A 20,059-nucleotide genomic window follows, 5' to 3' on the forward strand; every position below is an offset into this window, starting at 1 on the left:
ATTCCGTCATGCAGTGAAACATCTTGTAGTAACATCGGTAGAATGTTACGTAGGAAATCAGCATACATTGCACCATCTAGATTGCCATCGATAAAATGGGGGCCAATTATCCTTCCTCTCATACATTAACCCGCCAAGGTCGCTGATGTTCCACTTGTCGCAGCCATCATGGATTTTCCGTTGCCCAATAGTGCATATTATGCCGGTTTACGTTACCGCTGTTGGTGAATGACGCTTCGTCGCTAAATAGAACGCGTGCAAAACATCTGTCATCGTTCCGTAATTTCTCTTGTGCCCAGTGGCAGAACTGTACACTACGTTCAAAGTCGTCGCCATGCAATTCCTGGTGCAGAGAAAGATGGTACATGTGCAATCGATGTTGATGTAGCATTCGCAACACCGACGTTTTTGAGATTCCCGATGCTCGCGCAATTTGTCTGCTACTGATGTGCGGATTAGCCGCGACAGCAGCTAAAGCACCTACTTGGGCATCATCATTTGTTGCAGGTCGTGGTTGACGTTTCACATGCGGCTGAACACTTCCTGTTCTCTTAAATAACGTAACTATCCGGCGAACGGTCCGGACACTTGGATGATGTCGTCCAGGATACCGAGCAGCATACATAGCACACGCTTTTGGACATTTTGCTCACAATAGCCATACATCAACACGATATCGACCTTTTCCTCAGTTGTAAACGGTCCATTTTAACACGGGTAATGTATCACGAAGCAAATACCGTCCGCACTCGTGGAATGTTACGTGATACCACGTACTTATACGTTTGTGACTATTACAGCGCCATCTATCACAAAGCGAAAAAAGTAGTCCAACTAAAACATTCATATTTCTTTACGTACTACACGAATACGCAATAAAAATGGGGGTTCCTGTTTAAAAAAAAAACGCCGTTGATATCCGCTTGACCTATAGGAGCGCTATCTAGCGGGCCAACCATAGCGCCATCTGGTTTCCCCCTTCATGCTAGACGAGTTTCGTTCTTTGTAGTTTTTTCGTTTGATGCTTATTTCGTGAGATATTTGGTCCGGTCACTATCAATGGACTATATATATATACACTCCTGGAAATGGAAAAAAGAACACATTGACACCGGCGTGTCAGACCCACCATACTTGCTCCGGACACTGCGAGAGGGCTGCGTATAGTGGGCATGCGGGAGGCCGGGTGGACGTACCGCCGATCTGCTCAACACGTGGGGCGTGAGGTCTCCACAGTACATCGATGTTGTCGCCAGTGGTCGGCGGAAGGTGCACGTGCCCGTCGACCTGGGACCGGACCGCAGCGACGCACGGATGCACGCCAAGACCGTAGGATCCTACGCAGTGCCGTAGGGGACCGCACCGCCACTTCCCAGCAAATTAGGGACACTGTTGCTCCTGGGGTATCGGCGAGGACCATTCGCAACCGTCTCCATGAAGCTGGGCTACGGTCCCGCACACCGTTAGGCCGTCTTCCGCTCACGCCCCAACATCGTGCAGCCCGCCTCCAGTGGTGTCGCGACAGGCGTGAATGGAGGGACGAATGGAGACGTGTCGTCTTCAGCGATGAGAGTCGCTTCTGCCTTGGTGCCAATGATGGTCGTATGCGTGTTTGGCGCCGTGCAGGTGAGCGCCACAATCAGGACTGCATACGACCGAGGCACACAGGGCAAACACCCGGCATCATGGTGTGGGTAGCGATCTCCTACACTGGCCGTACACCACTGGTGATCGTCGAGGGGACACTGAATAGTGCACGGCACATCCAAACCGTCATCGAACCCATCGTTCTACCATTCCTAGACCGGCAAGGGAACTTGCTGTTCCAACAGGACAATGCACGTCCGCATGTACCCCGTGCCACCCAACGTGCTCTAGAAGGTGTAAGTCAACTACCCTGGCCAGCAAGATCTCCGGATCTGTCCCCCATTGAGCATGTTTGGGACTGGATGAAGCGTCGTCTCACGCGGTCTGCACGTCCAGCACGAACGCTGGTCCAACTGAGGCGCCAGGTGGAAATGGCATGGCAAGCCGTTCCACAGGACTACATCCAGCACCTCTACAATCGTCTCCATGGGAGAACAGCAGCCTGCATTGTTGCGAAAGGTGGATATACACTGTACTAGTGCCGACATTGTGCGTGCTCTGTTGCCTGTGTCTATGTGCCCGTGGTTCTGTCAGTGTGATCATGTGATGTATCTGACCCCAGGAATGTGTCAATAAAGTTTCCCCTTCCTGGGACAATGAATTCACGGTGTTCTTATTTCAATTTCCAGGAGTATATATATATATATATATATATATATATATATACCCCCATATATATATATATATATATGTGTGTGTGTGTGAGAGAGAGAGAGAGAGAGAGAGTTATTGCAACTGCATTTCATGTTTAACTGGGCCACCCCTGTTTAAATTCTAGTGTTACTTAGTTTCCATTACTTGTCTTTTTCTTAGTGTTTCACATGATCCTATAAACAGCGGCTTGTTCAATGTGTGGGTCGCCGGGTTCAGATGTTGTTAGCATCTCAGGCGTACGACAAACGCTCAACTGTAGTCTCACGTTGCGAACCCCACCGTATCCATCCCTTTCGAGTATACTCCGAACATCCGACACAAAGACCGCAGGAGCTCCTCCTGACGTGTCGTCTCACATCTGTGCTCCTATGACATTAAAACAAGACGATTTTCTTAAAGCAAGACAACTTTCCGATACTGAAACCCTTTATCTCCCCAGCACTGCCTGAGTGTGTGCATTCTTCTCCAGCCATTATTTAGTTCGCTGTAAGTTGGCCTACGGCCAATCTCCAAGTCGTGCATCACTTGGATCCAGGGATTCTGCGTCGACCACTGCGTCTAGCGTTTGTCTGGCGTATCAGCATTGCCTGTGGAGACACATCATGACAGATGATACGAGTGGTTGGGCAAACATATTTCCTACCGCGGTAAACAGTTTTGTTCTGCTCAATATCAATAGCTTATAGCTGTAAGTGTCGACAACTTACTGGAAATTAGACTTAAGAATTTTCCTGTCATCGTTTATATGCTAGCCCGCAACAACCAAGTTTTCTATGAGGACGTGCCTGCCAGATGCGGAACTGAGTAATTTACGCATACTGCAATTCTTCATGATGACAGCACAGTCGAAACCAGTTCGACGTATATAGATGTGGTTCATATTGTATGCACATGCACTGAAGTAAGAAAAGTCATGGGATACTTTCCCTAATATCGTGTCGGGTCCTCTTTTGCCTGGCGTAGTGCAGCAGTCCGGCGTAGCATGGACTCAACAAGTCGTTGGAAGTGCCCTGCAGAAATATTGAGTCACGCTACCTCTACAGCCGTTCATAACTGCGAAAGTATTGCTGGTGCAGGACTTTGTGCACGAACTTATCCCTCGATTATACCCATAAATTTTCGGTGGGACTGATGTCGAGCAATGACGGTGCCCAGATCATTTGCTTGAACTGTCCAGAACGTTCTTTAAACCAGTCGCTAACAATTGTGACCCGGTGACATGGCACATTGTCACCCTTAAAATTCCATTGTTGTTTGGGAATATGAAGTCCATCAAAGGCTGCAAATAATCTCTGTGCAGCCAAGTAAACGCACACAGCCGTTTCCAGTCAGTGATCAGTTCAGCTTGACCAGAGGACACAGTTCATTCCATGTAAACACAACCCACACTTATTATCGAGCAACCACCAATGTCTTGTTGACAACTTCAGATCATGGCTTCGTTGTCTTTGGGCCACACTCGTACCCCACCAACAGCTCGTACCAACTGAAATAGGGACACATCTGACCATGCCACGGTTTTCCAGTCGTCTAGGGTTCAACCGATATGGTCACGAGCCCAGTAGAGGAATTGCGGTGGATGTCGTGCTATTAGCAAAGGCACTCGTGTCGGTCGTCTGCTGCCATACCCCATTAACGCAAATTTTTGCCGCACTGTTCTAAAGAATACGTTTGCTGTACGTCCCATAATGAACTCTGTGATTATTTCACGCAGTGTTGCCTATATGCTAGCACTGGCAACTCTGCGAAAACTCCGCTGCTCTCGGTCGTTAAACGAAAGCAGTCGCCTACTGCGTTGTTCGTTGTGAGAGGTAGTGCCTGAAATTTGGTATCCTCGGCACACTCTTGACATTGTGGATCTCGGAATACTGAATTCCCTGACGATTTCCGAAACGGAATGTCCCTTGCGTCTATCTTCAACTACCATTCCGCTTTCAACATCTGTTGATTCCCTTCGTGCGGCCATAATCACGTAGGATACCTTCAAGCGACCGCTACGGTCGCAGGTTCAAGTCCTGCCTCGGCCATGGATATGTGTGATGTCCTTAGTTCGGTTTAGCTAGTTCTAAGTTCTAGGGAACTGATGACCACAGTCCCTTAGTGCTCAGAGCCACTTGAACCATTATTGATACCTTCCAACATGCATCACCCGAGTCGAAATGACAGCTTCACCAACACACTGCCGTTTCATACTTTGTGTGCGCGATACGACCGCCTTCTGTATACGTCTTTATCGCTATCCCATGACTTTTGTGACCTCTATATAAGTGTTGTGCAATTGGGATTATTCCCTGATAATAGATATTAGGTAAGCCATCTATAATATTGAAAATATATACCGACAACGAACAAGCAAGTCTGAAAAGTATTGTATTTATACTTATACTGAGAATATACTGTCGTGAGAGAGATTTTTTAAGATCTAACACCGTATACAGTAAAAATACAAGTTAAAGCTTAAAGCAACTCACGTGTGTTTGAAGATTGATTAACACATTAACATACTACAATAAATATCGCCTGAGACCTACAAGTGCATAATGAGAGAAATGCTGTAGGTTTGGTACAATAAATTAGAGATACGCTGACGCAGCACATAAATCAGAGGCTCGCATTTTAATCAACAAGAAAGTGAGTGTATGGAGGAGTTATTTAAAACAGACGTGAGAGGTAGCGTGGCCAATTTACAATAGTTGTCTACTTTTTACTGACTTCACTGGATCACGAACAAGGCCAGTTTACAACTGTGGTCGACCTTTTGCCATCTTTCGATGCAGTCACGTCTGAAGTTGGAGGGCGACGTTGGCCTCTGCAGAGCAGCAGTAGCGCCATTTGTCGGACACGCCTTCTACAGTGACCTACTCCTCCATCTCCTATAAACCCTCAGTTTTCGTACTGCTCGATGCCGAAAGATGTCGCAATCCTTAGGAATGGGTACACAGAAGCGGTTGGGAAACAATTTTGTAAGGAAACTGCAGCAACGGAATGCAACAAAGAAAAACACAGAACTTTTATAACTTTCATGGCCACTTGTAGCCAAATCGCCGTGGGATTTTGTCTTGGGGTTTCCGACCGACTTTTTTTAACATTTTTTCTTACGTTTGGCAGCGCGAGTGGTTGGCATTGCCAAAGCTTTATCCTTCATTACTGGCGGTGAACTGGAGTCGAGCTCTCTGCCGCAGATTATCCGTACCCGGCGCGCCAATATCCTAGGGCTTTCCCGTGGTCATTACCACTGCGGCTCCCGCTTTGCTACCAGCAACGGTAGTTTGCTGCAACACTTGAATCGAGGACTCGTTCACTTTGAGTTTTCTTTTGGCTTTTCCAGACTATTGTCATGTTTGTGTATTCCCTGATGGTTCAAATGGCTCTGAGCACTATGGGACTTAACATCTGCGGTCGTTAGTCCCCTAGAACTTAGAACTACTTAAACCTAACTAACCTAAGGACATCACACACATCCATGCCCGAGGCAGGATTCGAACCTGCGACCGTGTAGGTCGCTCGGCTCCTGACTGTAGCACCTAGAACCACACGGCCACTCCGGCCGGCTCTTCTCTACAGGAAGAACTTCCGTGTCGGCGAATTTCACTACGTAATCGGTCTCAAACGGCGCATGCTCCGCCACGGCCTTTTTCTCCACTTGCCCCAACTTGCAGTGTCGCTTACGTTGAGTGATCGTGGCGTTGATTAATCGTCCCGTCGTTCCAAAATAGAGTTTTCCACTTGTACATCATCTTCGGTGTATTCCCAACTTTGCAAATGGTCCATTTTCTTCTTTGCCGATATGAGACACTTTGATCTACTTCGTCGGTTTATAAATTGTCCTTACGCCGTGTGTGCACAATACGAGAAAACGGGCGATTCTGTCCGCTACTTCGGGAATGTGGGACAGAAAGGCCGTATCCGACATTTCGTCTTCCAGTGTGTTACTTCAATGAGTGTTTGATTCTATGACACTTCTTATCTAACTGGTGGAGTACCTATTGCTCCGCAGAACGCTTCCTAGGTGATGCATCTCGCGTCTGAGGTGCTGTGACTCGAATAGTCGTCTTTCTCTTCTTACGAGCGTATTAATCATGACTCGTTTCTGGCTCGGCTTGTGATTTGACAGTTTGAGCAGGTATCGACCTTTACTGGTTTTCGATACATGCTGTGTCGCAGGTTTCACCATCGCTCATGCCCAGATTATCTAAGGGTGCCGCTAGTTGTTGGTTCTTTTCAGCCTCCATTGAGAGTGTCCAGGAATTGGCCACCACTGGGCTAAGTAGACTACCCATGTCAACGCCTTCCAACTGTTCATGGAAGTTGCCATGTCACAGAAAATAGTTCGTGGTGACACATACATGAAAGAGCTTTGTGATGTCTTTTTGGGAAATGGAACTGATACACTCAAGAGAATCACTGAGTGGCAGTTGGGCAAAAAAATAAACAACATCAAACATGGCAGAATGTCGTTTGATCCAAGGTTTAGTTCCTTCTGGTTCTCAATGAAATGTCCTGAGTCCTTTCTGTAGGATAATATGTCCTATTTTTTAAGGACATGTTGGTTAAAATTCGGATGAAAACTCTTCAAAACAGACTGATGCAGGTAACACACAACATATTTAGATTATATACAAAACTTTCCAGCGAAGATTATATTTCATAACTTATGTCAAAGAAACATGTGTATTCTGGAGAGTGTACTAAAATGGTGCACAATTTCCCGATAGTGTGTTTCCTAATTCTGGACAGGATTATCTCATAAAGAAAATTCGAGACTGCACACCAATAAGTATATTGTTTTATTACAAAAAAAGTAATGTTGAGAGCATTTCAGTCAGATTCCAGTATTGATATACCTGTAACTACATTGAGGCTATTTTTGTATTTTCACAGTTCTACGTCTTCCAGCCATATTTCTCAGTCCCAGCACAGACTTCATATTTTCCTCTGTCCAACAATTTATTTTCTTACCAGAGATCTCCGGAAAAGAAATAAAGAGCGAAATCTTTAAAGGCACATATTTCTCTGAATTAAGGATTCTAGCAGTATCCGTTAGAATAATGTTCCATTAAGACCGATTGTTAACGCTCTTGGCTCGCCAACGTATAAACTGGCGAAACACTTGGCCTCTCTGCTCCAGCCACATGTGGGAAAGACTGACACATGCATAAAGGAATCAGGACATTTCATCGAGAATCTGAAGAAACTAAACTTGGACCAAACTACATCCTGGTCAGCTTTGATATTGTTTCATTGTTTACCAAAGTGCCACTCAATTCTTTGGAGTATATTCCAGCAAGACATCACCAAGCTCTTTCATGCACGTCGCCACCACGAACTATTTAATGTGGAATGAAAACTTCTACAAACACCTGGAAGGCGTCGCTATGGGTAATCCACTTGTCAATTGGTGGTCAACTTCTCCATGGAACAGTTCGAAGCACAGGCGCTGAACTTGGCACCTTGTAGACGTATGGTGTGGTATAGATAGGACGACGGTAATTTCATTGTATGGAGCCATCGTGAGAAACACCTTTGTGACTTCAAAAGACACCTGAACAATGGCAACATAAAATCTACCATGGAGGTAGAAAAGAACCAACAGCTACCCTTTATAGATGTGTTGGTTACAAGCGATGGCGAAAACCTGGGACACGATATTTGTCAAAACCGACAAGCACGGGTCAATCGATTCCTTTACAAACAGTGAAATCACCGCCCGAGCTCTCCTCACCAACCCAGTCGGCTGTTACTGTTTTGACGACATAATATTCCCCGTCACCTTTTATACCGACGGATCCGCCTGAAATGACGCCTAGTTGCGAATTCCGCTTTGCAGAGGGTTGTCTGGATATTTTTAATCAGTGTATGACCGATCCTTGAGGCTTTCCTGCAGCTGGAAAGAAAATTTTGGATTTAGTGCCTCTTAATGTTAGGAATGAAGGACGTTAATTAGACGGGATGCAGTTAGGCAGACGAAGTTAACTGAAGATGCATAACAGCAGAATATGAAGAGAATTCCATATGTGGTCGTAGGACTTGTCAGTATCTGGGGATAGGGATACTATTACGTTAATGTTTTGTGATGAGTACAGTTAGTATATGATGTCCATGCATAATTTGTAGTCCTTACTGGTTAATTTGCTGATGATCTGACACGCGGTATGGATGGACCCTCTTCGAGCATAAAATGCGAGAACGCTGGGCTGGCTTATTCCGTGGGCAATTTTTTAAAGTAACAAGCACTAAATACAAGTTAACTACGGAAGCAAAATGTAAAGATATGTTTGCCCTTCACCTTGCGGTGAAAGAGGTGAAACATCAAGTACTACTTGGCTCGCGGGCCTTTGTGCCCGTGGTAAATGGCATACAGATCTAGGAGTTGCGCCACTTAAACAACACGAAAATTCCCCATGCTCAGTGTAATTTTACACCTTAATTTCCTCTCAGACTTACAAAAGTAAGGCCACTATATGAGTCTGGTACAGATCTGTTGTTCTGGCAAAAGTATCTTAGTGCCATTAATAAACTGTAGTTAGGTGATTAATGAATTTGCGAAGACATGATCGTAATTTAGTTTAAAAGAGATTACGGATTCTTTTAAGAAGGCAAAATTTATTTGAAATGGAAAAATTAGACTCCTTGCCTTATATACACTGAGATGACACAACGCCTCGGATACCTTCTAACATCGTGTCGGATCTCCGTATGCCCAGCACAGCGCAGCAACTCGACCTGGCGTGAACTCGGCAAGTAGTTGGAAGTCTTCTGCAGAAATATTGAGCCATGCTGCCGCTATAGCCGTCCATACTTGCGAAAGTTTTGTCGGTGCAGGATTTTGTGCACGAACTGACCTCTTCGTCATGTCCAATAAATGTTCGACGGGTGCAAAGTGATTCGCTTGAATTGTTCTTCAAACCAATGGCGAACAGTTGTGACCCGCTGACATGAGAGATTACCATCCATCAAATTCCATCGTTGTTTGAAGAGATGAAGTGACCGAACATAACCATTTCTAGTTAATAACCGGTTCAGTTCGACCAAAGGGTCCAATCCATTCCATGTAAACACAGCCCATACCATTATGGAGCTACCACCAACTTGCACAGTGCTTTGTTGTCAACTTGTGTCCATGGCTTCATGGGATCTGCCCCACACTCGAACCCTACCATCAGCTCATACCACGAAATGGGGACTAATCTGACAATGCCACAGTTTTCCAGTCGTCTACGATCCAACCGATATGGTCATTAGACCTAGCGATGTGGTGCTTTAGCAGAGGCACTCGCGTCGGTCGTCTGCTGCCATAGTCCATTAACGCCAAATTTCGCCGCATTGTCCTAACAAGTGCGTTCGTCGTACGCCCTACATTGATTGTTAGCAATGACAATTCTACGCAAAAACCGTTGCTCTCGGTCGTCAAGTGAAGACAAAAAAGTAGTACTATAGCAACAGTCCGCCTGCTTAGCTTAGTGGTAATGTGTTTGCCTACCAAGAAGTGGGCCCGGCTTCGATTCACGGCGGGGTTGGAGATTTTCTCCGTTCATGGAGTGGCTGTTGTGTTGTCCTCGTCATCATTTCATCATCACAGACACGCAAGTCGCCCAATGTGGTGTCACCTGAAATAGGACTTGTAATCTGGCAGCGGAAATTCCCTGGATGGGTCCTCCCGGCCATCAATGCCACACCATCATTTCACTGTACTAACAGCCGTTTAGGCAATCAGTTTCGATATCAATCACGATATCTTCAGGCATGAAGACATACTATAGATCATCGTGCGCTACGGGGCTGGACAACCATCTTGTTGGTACCACAGGTTCTTACTAGTCTACAGAAGGACGTTTGCTAGCATCCATGGACTATGATCTGCTAAGAGGGAGCGATACTTGTGCGCGTTCAGTATTCCGCATACGAAAAAAGGGCCTATGAGCTGGTGGTTACTGTCCCTCACTACACGTTTACACTTCATGGACGCTAACGTTCCATCTGATGAAGCAAACAGGGATTACCAACGGACCAATGGTGCATATTTCGGCTGTTTACCTGGCCGTGATTGATAAGCGTGGCTTAATCACTAAACAGGATATACGTTACATCTCGAGCATTCTGTCTCAATGTACAGAAGTTAATACGGTTCTCCTAGTAGTTTCCATGCAGCTCTTGATGGAGCGAGATGTGATGGGGATAGAACCAACGTCAACGAAGAATGCGTAGGACGTTTGCCTGACTCATACCACTTCATATTGCGATGGTCTGGGAGCAAACGTGCAGGTCAACTGCAACAACAGAAAGAACATTAATTTCCCCCTCTTCTGTCGTCACTTGGTTCCTTCTGATATATTGTCTAGGTGTTACACTACCACTTTCACGTAACTTGTTGAAGAGGCTGATAAATAATTTCCGAGGTGGTTGGCGTCTATTGGAACATGTTGCCGCGTACTCCGCGTAAACCGGTAGTCTGATGACAAAATTTGTGAGCACAGACGTAAATTAAAGGAAACATAAAGGCGATTTGGTAACTCTATGATCACATTTAGGACAAGAACCTTTATTCAGTGCAGTGTGGTTACGAAAGGAGTTTATAGCATTGAGAATTATTGCAAACTTATTCATACGGTTAACAGACATAGTCCTGGCGTAGTTCTGTAGGAAAATAGATCATGTTTTGACTGACACAGTACGCTAGTACCGGTTCACGGCACCGCAAGCGCTAGCTATAGTTGTAGCAAACACTATTTACGTCTTTTAAAGAAGACATTTGCATCTCAAACTGAATAGAATAACAGTGGCAAAAGGGCTATAACACACTGATAGCATTTTCGGGAAATTGTTACACTCATTGTATAAATATGAAAATTACACTGAACACACTACCTTCAGTAATGTGTCGACTTTTCACTTCAGTGGTAAAGTTCACAAATGCAACTGCAGGATTTGGGGCAGTGAAAATCGACAACAAACCAAGAGTTAACGTCTCTTGTGCACTGAGCAACACACCTTTGTTTCTCCAAGAGAAAACAATCAGTGGGCTAGTGCAAAATGGTTCAAATGGCTCTGAGCACTATGCGACTTAACTTCTGAGGTCATCAGTCGCCTAGAACTTAGAACTAATTAAACCTAACTAACCTAAGGACATCACACACATCCATGCCCGAGGCAGGATTCGAACCTGCGACCGTAGCGGTCGCTCGGTTCCAGACTGTAGCGCCTAGAACCGCACGGCCACTCCGGCCGGCGGGCTAGTGCACTTATATTAGAAAACTTTTAAATCTCTCAGATTGACAATGCCGGCAGAAATGTAGTATAATCATCATGCAAGATATCAGACCGATACTTCCTCAATAACGGCTTTCCAAGTATTGTGCCAACTGCATGGTTCCCACGTTCACTGGATTACACCCTTACCGGCTTCTCGAGCATAGCTCAGGGCAAGAATCTACGCAGTAATTGAATCAACGCAGTAACTGGATAAGTTATGTCTGCCTTAGTGTAACGAGTTTGGCAAGTAATCGACTTCATATGGATGTGTGCCACTTAACCAATGAAAATCACATACAGCTGTTTAGCTATAAGGTAAAAGACCTGACGTACTTCGGCAAAAAAGACCTGAAAAACAGGTCAGTAAGTCGCGTGTATAAATCTGTATGAATTTTCTGTTGTAAAGTGCTTTTAGTAACCGTGCGCAGAGTTCTTCGTTAGAGTGTCAGACAGTAGTAGCCGACCGCGACAGACGCAGCAACAGATAAGTAAACCGCTTTTGTGACTTTTACGTGTTCCTAACCAGGAGCGAAATCTATTATATCATCTGTGTGCTTTAACAGTTTCGTTTCTTGAGTTTCTGCGTGTAAATTTAAAATCTAATAGCCACAGTTCTCGCGTTTTCGTTTGCGTCAGAAAGTAAACCGATTTTGTGACATATTGCAAGTTACTTACCAGGGGCAAATTATTTAGTTTCACCTGAGTGTTTCGGTAGTTAGGTTCTTGAATATCTGCGTATTACTAGACACAGTTCGTGCGTTTTCGTCAGGGTCTACGTTAGAGTTGCGCAGCACGTGCCGATAGTCCGTTTATCTGCATAGTTTAGTTTTCCACGATCTTTGGTGTGGACAGGGTCTGCGATTGTTGTGTTCGCTCTCAGCTTCAGGCTGTGGTGGTTTCGGTTACACAGCTTGAGGCTGCAGTGGATGGGCACCACTGTTGTGGGCCGGCCGTGGGGATCCAACGGACGTCCAACGCGTCAGAGTCCTCCGATCTGTCCTCACCGGTGGCCAACCCAGTTACTGCTTTCACTGAGGCTGACCCCTCACCTGTGGTCGAGTGGGAGGTCGCCCCAGGGCGACACAGGCAGTGAAAGACTTCCCAGGCGACCGCACGTAAGGCCTCCCCGGTTTGTCTGACAGACAGGTTCCAGGTGCTGTCTGTGGCTGACACTGTCGCTGAGCCAGATGCTGTCGCCTGTCCTGTTTCAGAGGAAACCACTCAGCCTGCAAGATCCGGGCAGTCGCAGAGGGTGGGACTATTGGTAGTTGGGAGCTCCAACGTTAGTCGCGTTATGGGGCCGCTTAGGGACTTGGCCGACAAGGAGGGTAAGTAATCCAATGTGCACTCCGTGTACATTCCGGGTGGAGTCATTCCAGATGTGGAAAGGGTCCTCCCGTATGCCATGAGGAGCACAGGGTGCAGCCAACTGCAGGTGGTTGCTCACGTCGGTACCAAGGATGTGTGTCGCTTTGGATGAGAAGAGATTCTCTCTGGTTTCGAGCGGCTAACAGAAGTGGTAAAGGCTGCCAATCTTGCTTGCAAGATGAAAGCAGAGCTGACCATTTGCAGCATAGTCTACGGGACCGATTACGGACCTCTGGTACAGAGCCGAGTGGAGGGTTTGAATCAGAGGCTCAGACGGTTCAGCGACAGTGTAGGCTGCAGAATCCTCGACTTGTGCCAAAGGGTGGTTGGGTTTCGGGTTCCGCTGAATAGGTCAGGTGTCCACTATACGCAGGAGGTGGCTAGACGGGTAGCAGGGGCTGCGTGGCGTGGACTGGGCGGTTTTTTAGGTTAGAGGGTCTCGGGAAAACTCAAGATGGGCTTCAGTCACAAATGGTGCAGGCTGAACACAGGAAGAACATAGATACAGGAACCATTGGTATAACAGATGTAAATTGTGGTAGCTGTGTTGGGAAAGTACCAGAGCTCCAAGCGCTAATAGGAAGCACTGACGTTCACATTGTTATAGGCACCGAAAGCTGGCTAAAGCCGGATATAAGTTCAGTCGAAATTTTTGCGAAGAACCTAACGGTGTTCCGAAAAGACAGGCTAAACATCGTTGGCGGTGGCGTGTTTGTTGCTGTTAGAAGTAGTTTAACTTGTCGCGAAATTGAAGTAGATTCTTCCTGTGAGTCAGTATGGGCAGAGTTCATTGTTGGCAACCGGAATAAAATAATAATTGGATCCTTTTACCGACTTCCAAATTCAGATGATACAGTCGCTGGAAGGTTCAAAGAAAACTTGAGTCTGATTTCAAACAAGCACCCGTCTCATACGATAATAGTTGGTGGTGACTTTAATTTACCATCGATATGTTGGCGAAAATACATCTTTAATTCCGGAGGTACGCATAAAATATCATCCTAAATTGTACTAAATGCGATCTCTGAAAATTATTTCGAGCAGTTAGTTCATGAGCCCACGCGAATAGTAAACGGTTGTGAAAACACACATGATCTCTTAGCAACAAATAATCCTGAGTTAATAACCAGCGTCAAAACCGATATAGGGATTATTGAACACAGGGTTGTCGTAGCGAGACTGAATATTGTAATCCCCAAATCCTCGAAAAATAAGCGAAAAATAAACCTATTCAAAAAAGCAGATAAAAATTCACTTGACACCTTCCTGAGAGACAATCTCCACTCATTCCAAATTAATAATATAAGTGTAGACCAGATGTGGCTTAAATTCAAAGAAATAGTATCGGAAGCAATTGAGAGGTTTATACCAAATGAACTAACAAACGACGGAGCTGATCCTCCTTGGTACACAAAACGGTTTAGAACACTGTTGCAGAAACAACGAAACAAACATGCCAAATTTAAACAGACGCAAAATCCCCAAGATTGGCGATCCTTTACAGGAGCTCGAAACTTAGAGCGGAGTTCAATGCGAGACGCCTATAACAGTTTCCACAACGAAACTTAGTCTCGAAACCTGGCAGAAAATCCAAAGAGATTCTGGTCGTATATGAAATATGTAAGCGGCAAGAAACAGTCAATGCCTTCTCTGCGCGATAGCAATGGAAATACTGTCGAAGACAGTGCTGCCAAAGCAGATTTATTAAACACAGCCTTACGAAAAGCCTTCACAAAAGAAGACGAAGTAAATATTCCAGAATTCGAATCGAGAACAGCTCCCAACATGAGTAACGTAGAAGTAAATATCCTCTGAGTAGTGAAGCAAATTAAATCACTTAATAAAAGCAAGCCCTCTGGTCCAGACTGTATACCAATTACGTTCCTTTCGAAGTATGCTGATGCATTAGCTCCATACTTAACAATCATATACAACCGTTCACTAGACGAAAGATCCGTACCCAAAGACTGGAAAGTTGCACAGGTCACGCCAAGATTCAAGAAAGGTAGTAGAAGTAGTCCACTAAACTACAGGCCCATATCGTTAACGTCAATACGCAGCAAGATTTTAGAACATATATTGTGTTCGAAGGAAACGGTCTATTGACACACAGTCAACATGGGTTTAGAAAACATCGTTCCTGTGAAACACAACTAGCTCTTTATTCGCATAAAGTGCTGAGTGCTATTGACAAGGGATTTCAGATGGATTCCGTATTCCTGGATTTCAGGAAGGCTTTTGACATTGTACCACACAAGTTGCTCGTAGTAAAATTGCGTGCTTATGGAATATCTTCTCAGTTATGTGACTGGATTTGCGATTTCCTGTCAGAGAGGTCACAGTTCGTAGTAATTGACGGAAAGTCATCGAGTAAAACAGAAGTGATTTCAGGCGTTCCCCAAGATAGTGTTAAATGCCCTTTGCTGTTCCTTATCTATATAAACGATTTGGGAGACAATCTGAGCTATCGTTTATCGACTAATAAAGTCATCAGAAAATCCCAACAAACTGCAAAACTTTTTAGAAAAAATATCTGAATGGTGCAAAAAGTGGCAGTTGCCCCGAAATAACGAAAAGTGTGAGGTCATCCACATGAGTGCTAAAAGGAACTCGTTAAACTTCGGTTAGATCAGTCTAATCTAAAAGACGTAAGTTCAACTAAATACCTAGGTATTAGAATTACGAACAACTTAAATTGGAAAGAACACAGAGAAAATGTTGTGGGGAAGGCAAACCAAAGGCTGCGTTTTATCGGCAGGACACTTAGAAAATGTAACAGACCTACTAAGGAGACTGCCTACACTACGCTAGTCCGTCCTCTTTTAGAATACTGCTGCGCTGTGTGGGACCCTTACCAGGTAGGACTGACGGAGTACATCGAAAAAGTTCAAAGAAAGGCAGCACGTTTTGTATTATTGCGGAATATGGGAGAGAGTGTCACAGAAATGATACAGGATTTGGGGTGGAAATCATTGAAAGAAAGGCGTTTTTCGTTGCGACGGAATCTTCTCACGAAATTCCAATAACCAACTTTCTCCTCCGACTGCGAAAATATTTTGTTGACACCGGCGTACGTAGGGGCGGAACGATCACCACGATAAAATAAGGGAAATCAGAGCTTGTACGGAAAGATCTAGGAGTTCATTTTTTCCGCTTGCTATACGAGATTAGAATAATAGAGATTTGTGAAGGTGATTCGATGAACCCCCTGCCAGGCACTTAAATGTGATTTTCAGAGTATCCATGTAGATGCAGACGTAGATGTAGAAGTTTGACAGTTAGATTACGGATGAAAAATGGTTAAAATGGCTCTGAGCACTATGGGATTTAACTTCTGAGGTCATCAGTCCCCTAGAACTTAGAATTACTTAAACCTACCTAACCTAAGGACATCACACACATCCATGCCCGAGGCAGGATTCGAACCTGCGACCGTAGCGTCGCACGGTTCCAGACTGTAGCGCCTAGAACCGCTCGGCCAAAGCGGGCGGCGATTACGGATGAAGGTGTAGTTATTTTTTTAATTTCTTATTTTAGACTGCGTGATGTGGTCTCTGGCCTCTTAATCACCATACAGTAATCACAACAGGTCTTATAGAACACGTGTAATTATTTAATGCCAACACAGAGATGAGAAAACATATGTCTTTGTTATTCAATGTTCTTTTTTTTTACTGTATCAGTTTTCGGGTCGTGACCATACAATCATCTCAACACTGGAAAGACAATGAGACAGTATGGTTCGACAATTTAGAACGTTCATTACAGTCAAGCCGCACCCTGGTACGAAGTTACATAGGCTGAGACTTGTCATGTAACACCATGCAGACGACTGTCGTGTCAGTTATGACGGTACGTAGATACAGAGAACACCCAGCTGTCGAGCGGATAAAATCTACGACCCGGGTCCTTTCGGTTTGCAATTTGACGCGCTGACCCCGCAGCTACCAAGGCGGACACACTCCACCTTGGTTTTGAACAGCAGTGCTGCTGACAAGATGACTCTTGCATATGCTGTTATTTATATATATTTGACGACGCTGGTGCTAATTTTGTGTAAAACATTTGACTATGCCATTATGGTTGCAGTACATTAGGACATGTTTTTATAGAACAGGTCTGAAGATAATCATTATAGACCGAAACCGGTAGTCTGATGACAAAAAAAATTGTGACCACAGACGTAAAGTAAAGGAAATATATTTTATATTCGTGTCACTGTTTTATTCACGACCATGCCGCAGCTTGTCAAACTGCATTTGTTTGACATCCATTTTCTATCGAAAATTTGCAAAGGACGAAATTTTCTTACACACATATTCTTGTACTGCAACAACGCAAGGAACTGTGCTGCGGCGCCCGAGTTCGCGAATTTTAGTTCACCCAGTGTATTAAAAAAGAAGAGAAGCTATTTTCAAAGTACTAAGTCGAACGGGAATGTTACAACAATTAGTTAATTATATTAACCTGGAATAACATTACTGTTATAGTGAATATCTGTAATTCGTCGCCGGCCGGAGTGGCCGAGCGGTTCTAGGCGCTTCAGTCCGGAACCGCTCGACCACTACGGTCGCAGGTTCGAATCCTGCTTCGGGCATGAATTTGTGTGATGTCCTTAGGTTAGTTGGGAAGAGCACACCACAGAACTGCAGAAACGCCTTAACAAATCTGTATTTGCAATTCGACTGTTAGCAGACATAGGCGACATATAAATGAAAAAGCTTGCATACTTTACCTACTTTCATTCCATAATGTCATATGATATAACATTTTGGGGTAACTCTTCAAGTCAAACAAAAGTTTTCTGAATCCAAAAGCGTGTAATACGTATTATTTGTGGAGTAAATTCACGGACGTCCCGTAGAAACCTCTTCAAAGAACTGGGTATACTAACAACTGCCTCTCAGTATATTTACTCCTTAATGAAATTTGTCCTAAATAATATATCTCTTTTTCCAACAAACAGCTCAGTTCATACATACAACACCAGGAACAAAAATGATCTGCATAAGGACTTAAAAGCACTTACTTTAGTTCAAAAAGGGGTCCACTACTCAGGAACACTCATCTTCAATAATTTGTCAGCAAACATAAAAAATTTAGTTACAAATAAAGATCAGTTTAAAAGAAGCCTGAAAGACTTACTATTGGCCAACTCCTTCTACTACATCGACGAATTTTTTAATAGAAAATGAAATGGCTCTAAGCACTATGGGACTTAACGTCTGAGGTCATCAGTCCCCTAGACTTAGAATTACTTAAACCTAACTAACCTAAGGACGTCACACACATCCATGCCGGAGGCAGGATTCGAACCTGCGACCGTAGCGGTCACGCGGTTCCGGACTGAAGCGCCTAGAACCGCTCGGCCACAACGGCCGGCTTTTTAATAGAAACAAGTGATGTATATACTCATACTATTAGTATTGTTATTTCAGCTTAAAAAATGATGTATTGTACATACTTATACTATTAGTAATGTCATTTCAGCTTTAAAAAAAAGTGACATGTTCCACATCCACGAGGATCTCCTCAGTACAGATCTATGGAGCGAAAAACTAATCTAATCTAATCTAGTTAGGTTTAAGTAGTTCTAAGTTCTAGTGGACTGATGACCTCAGAAGTTAAGTCCCATACTGCTCAGAGCCATTTCAACCATTTGTAATTCGTCGTTAAAATAGAATTTACGTTTTACCGTATTTTATTCTGTACATCTACGTGATTGTATGATAGTATATTGTGATACGTATTTCTGTATTGTGTTGAAAGACACACTGCTGACTAGGTGTATGTATTTGTATATTGTAGACCTCAGGATGATCAATACCAACTGAAACCGATCATCGACATAAGAATTGATACGTTGATCAAAGACTGGAATAAAAAACATTTGACAGTATTGGATCACTGTTCGTATAGGCGACTATGTCGCAGCTGGTGAGACTTCCGACAGTTATAACGAAAACAACTGCTTAGCTGGTTGCAGAAATGATTGATCTGCCGATTGTATAATTCCCAGTAACTGATGCTTTGATAAGAAGTAGTACGAAATGAAACTATGTCTTCTTTGACATTTATCATCATCAAAAATGAGTAACATTATCTAAAGTAGATCGGGAAAGCTTAATGATGAAAACTTTCTTGGTCTTCCATATCTCATTTGGTTCTAAGGGAGAGCTATCTTGTGACTCGCAAAACAGAGTTTCAGATGGAGGAGAAAGAAATATATATTGCATTAATAGGACGAGGAAAACGTACCGAATCATCTGGTGATACTAAAATATAAGAGTTTTCTGTCAACTGCAAAGTGTAGCACTTGATTTCGAACAAGGTGTTAAAGTACCTACTAAGTCTTATGATCAAATTATGGTGTTTCTAGATCCGGAAGATAACTCACACAGCATCTGTGTGTAAGTTTTCACTTTTATGTTCCGTAGAAGATACACTGAAGTCACACGAAAGGAAATGCACGAGCCTTTGTCCGCGTCAGTAACGAAATCACGGCCGTGTGCTCGTATCGCCCGGAGCCACTATTTTTTGGAAGCGCGAGCAGTCGGAATGCAGACGTAGTGTCGTCTGTGGGTTTGCCAACGCGTTTCCCCTGCAGGGATCAACGACAGACGGCCGCTCTGGTTGGCACGACACGTCGCGGCGCGCGTGACGCGCATGTCGACTCCCTGCAAGGGCGCACTCTCTAGCTCCGCTCCTCTGCATTCACCGCGCGGACTTTCTACGATGTGGGAGGCTCTTCACAGCACTCGAGTCAGGACGCCACACTGCACGTGGGCGGCGCCGCGGTTTAGCGTTACTTACAGACAGGCGAGTTTTCGATTTCTGATCAGGCTGTTCCCTATAAGAAATATTAGGATCAGGCAAAGTTTGTCTGCTGTCGAATCACGATAATAATGAAATACACCCCGAGAAATACAGTGTATGATCAAATGTATTAGGTCACTTCTATGTAATGCAGAATTAATCTCTATGTGTCACGAGAGACAGATGCATCGGTATTAAAGGAGAAGGGAAGTGTTGTGCCGTCAGTAGGGAAGCAGTAACACCAGAATGGGTCAGTCAGCAGAGCTGAGTGATTTCGACTGTGGACTAGTCATTGGATGTCACTCGAGAAACAATTCCATCAGGG

Source organism: Schistocerca americana, chromosome 4 (assembly GCF_021461395.2).
Source record: "Schistocerca americana isolate TAMUIC-IGC-003095 chromosome 4, iqSchAmer2.1, whole genome shotgun sequence".
Taxonomy (NCBI): Eukaryota; Metazoa; Arthropoda; class Insecta; order Orthoptera; family Acrididae; genus Schistocerca; species Schistocerca americana.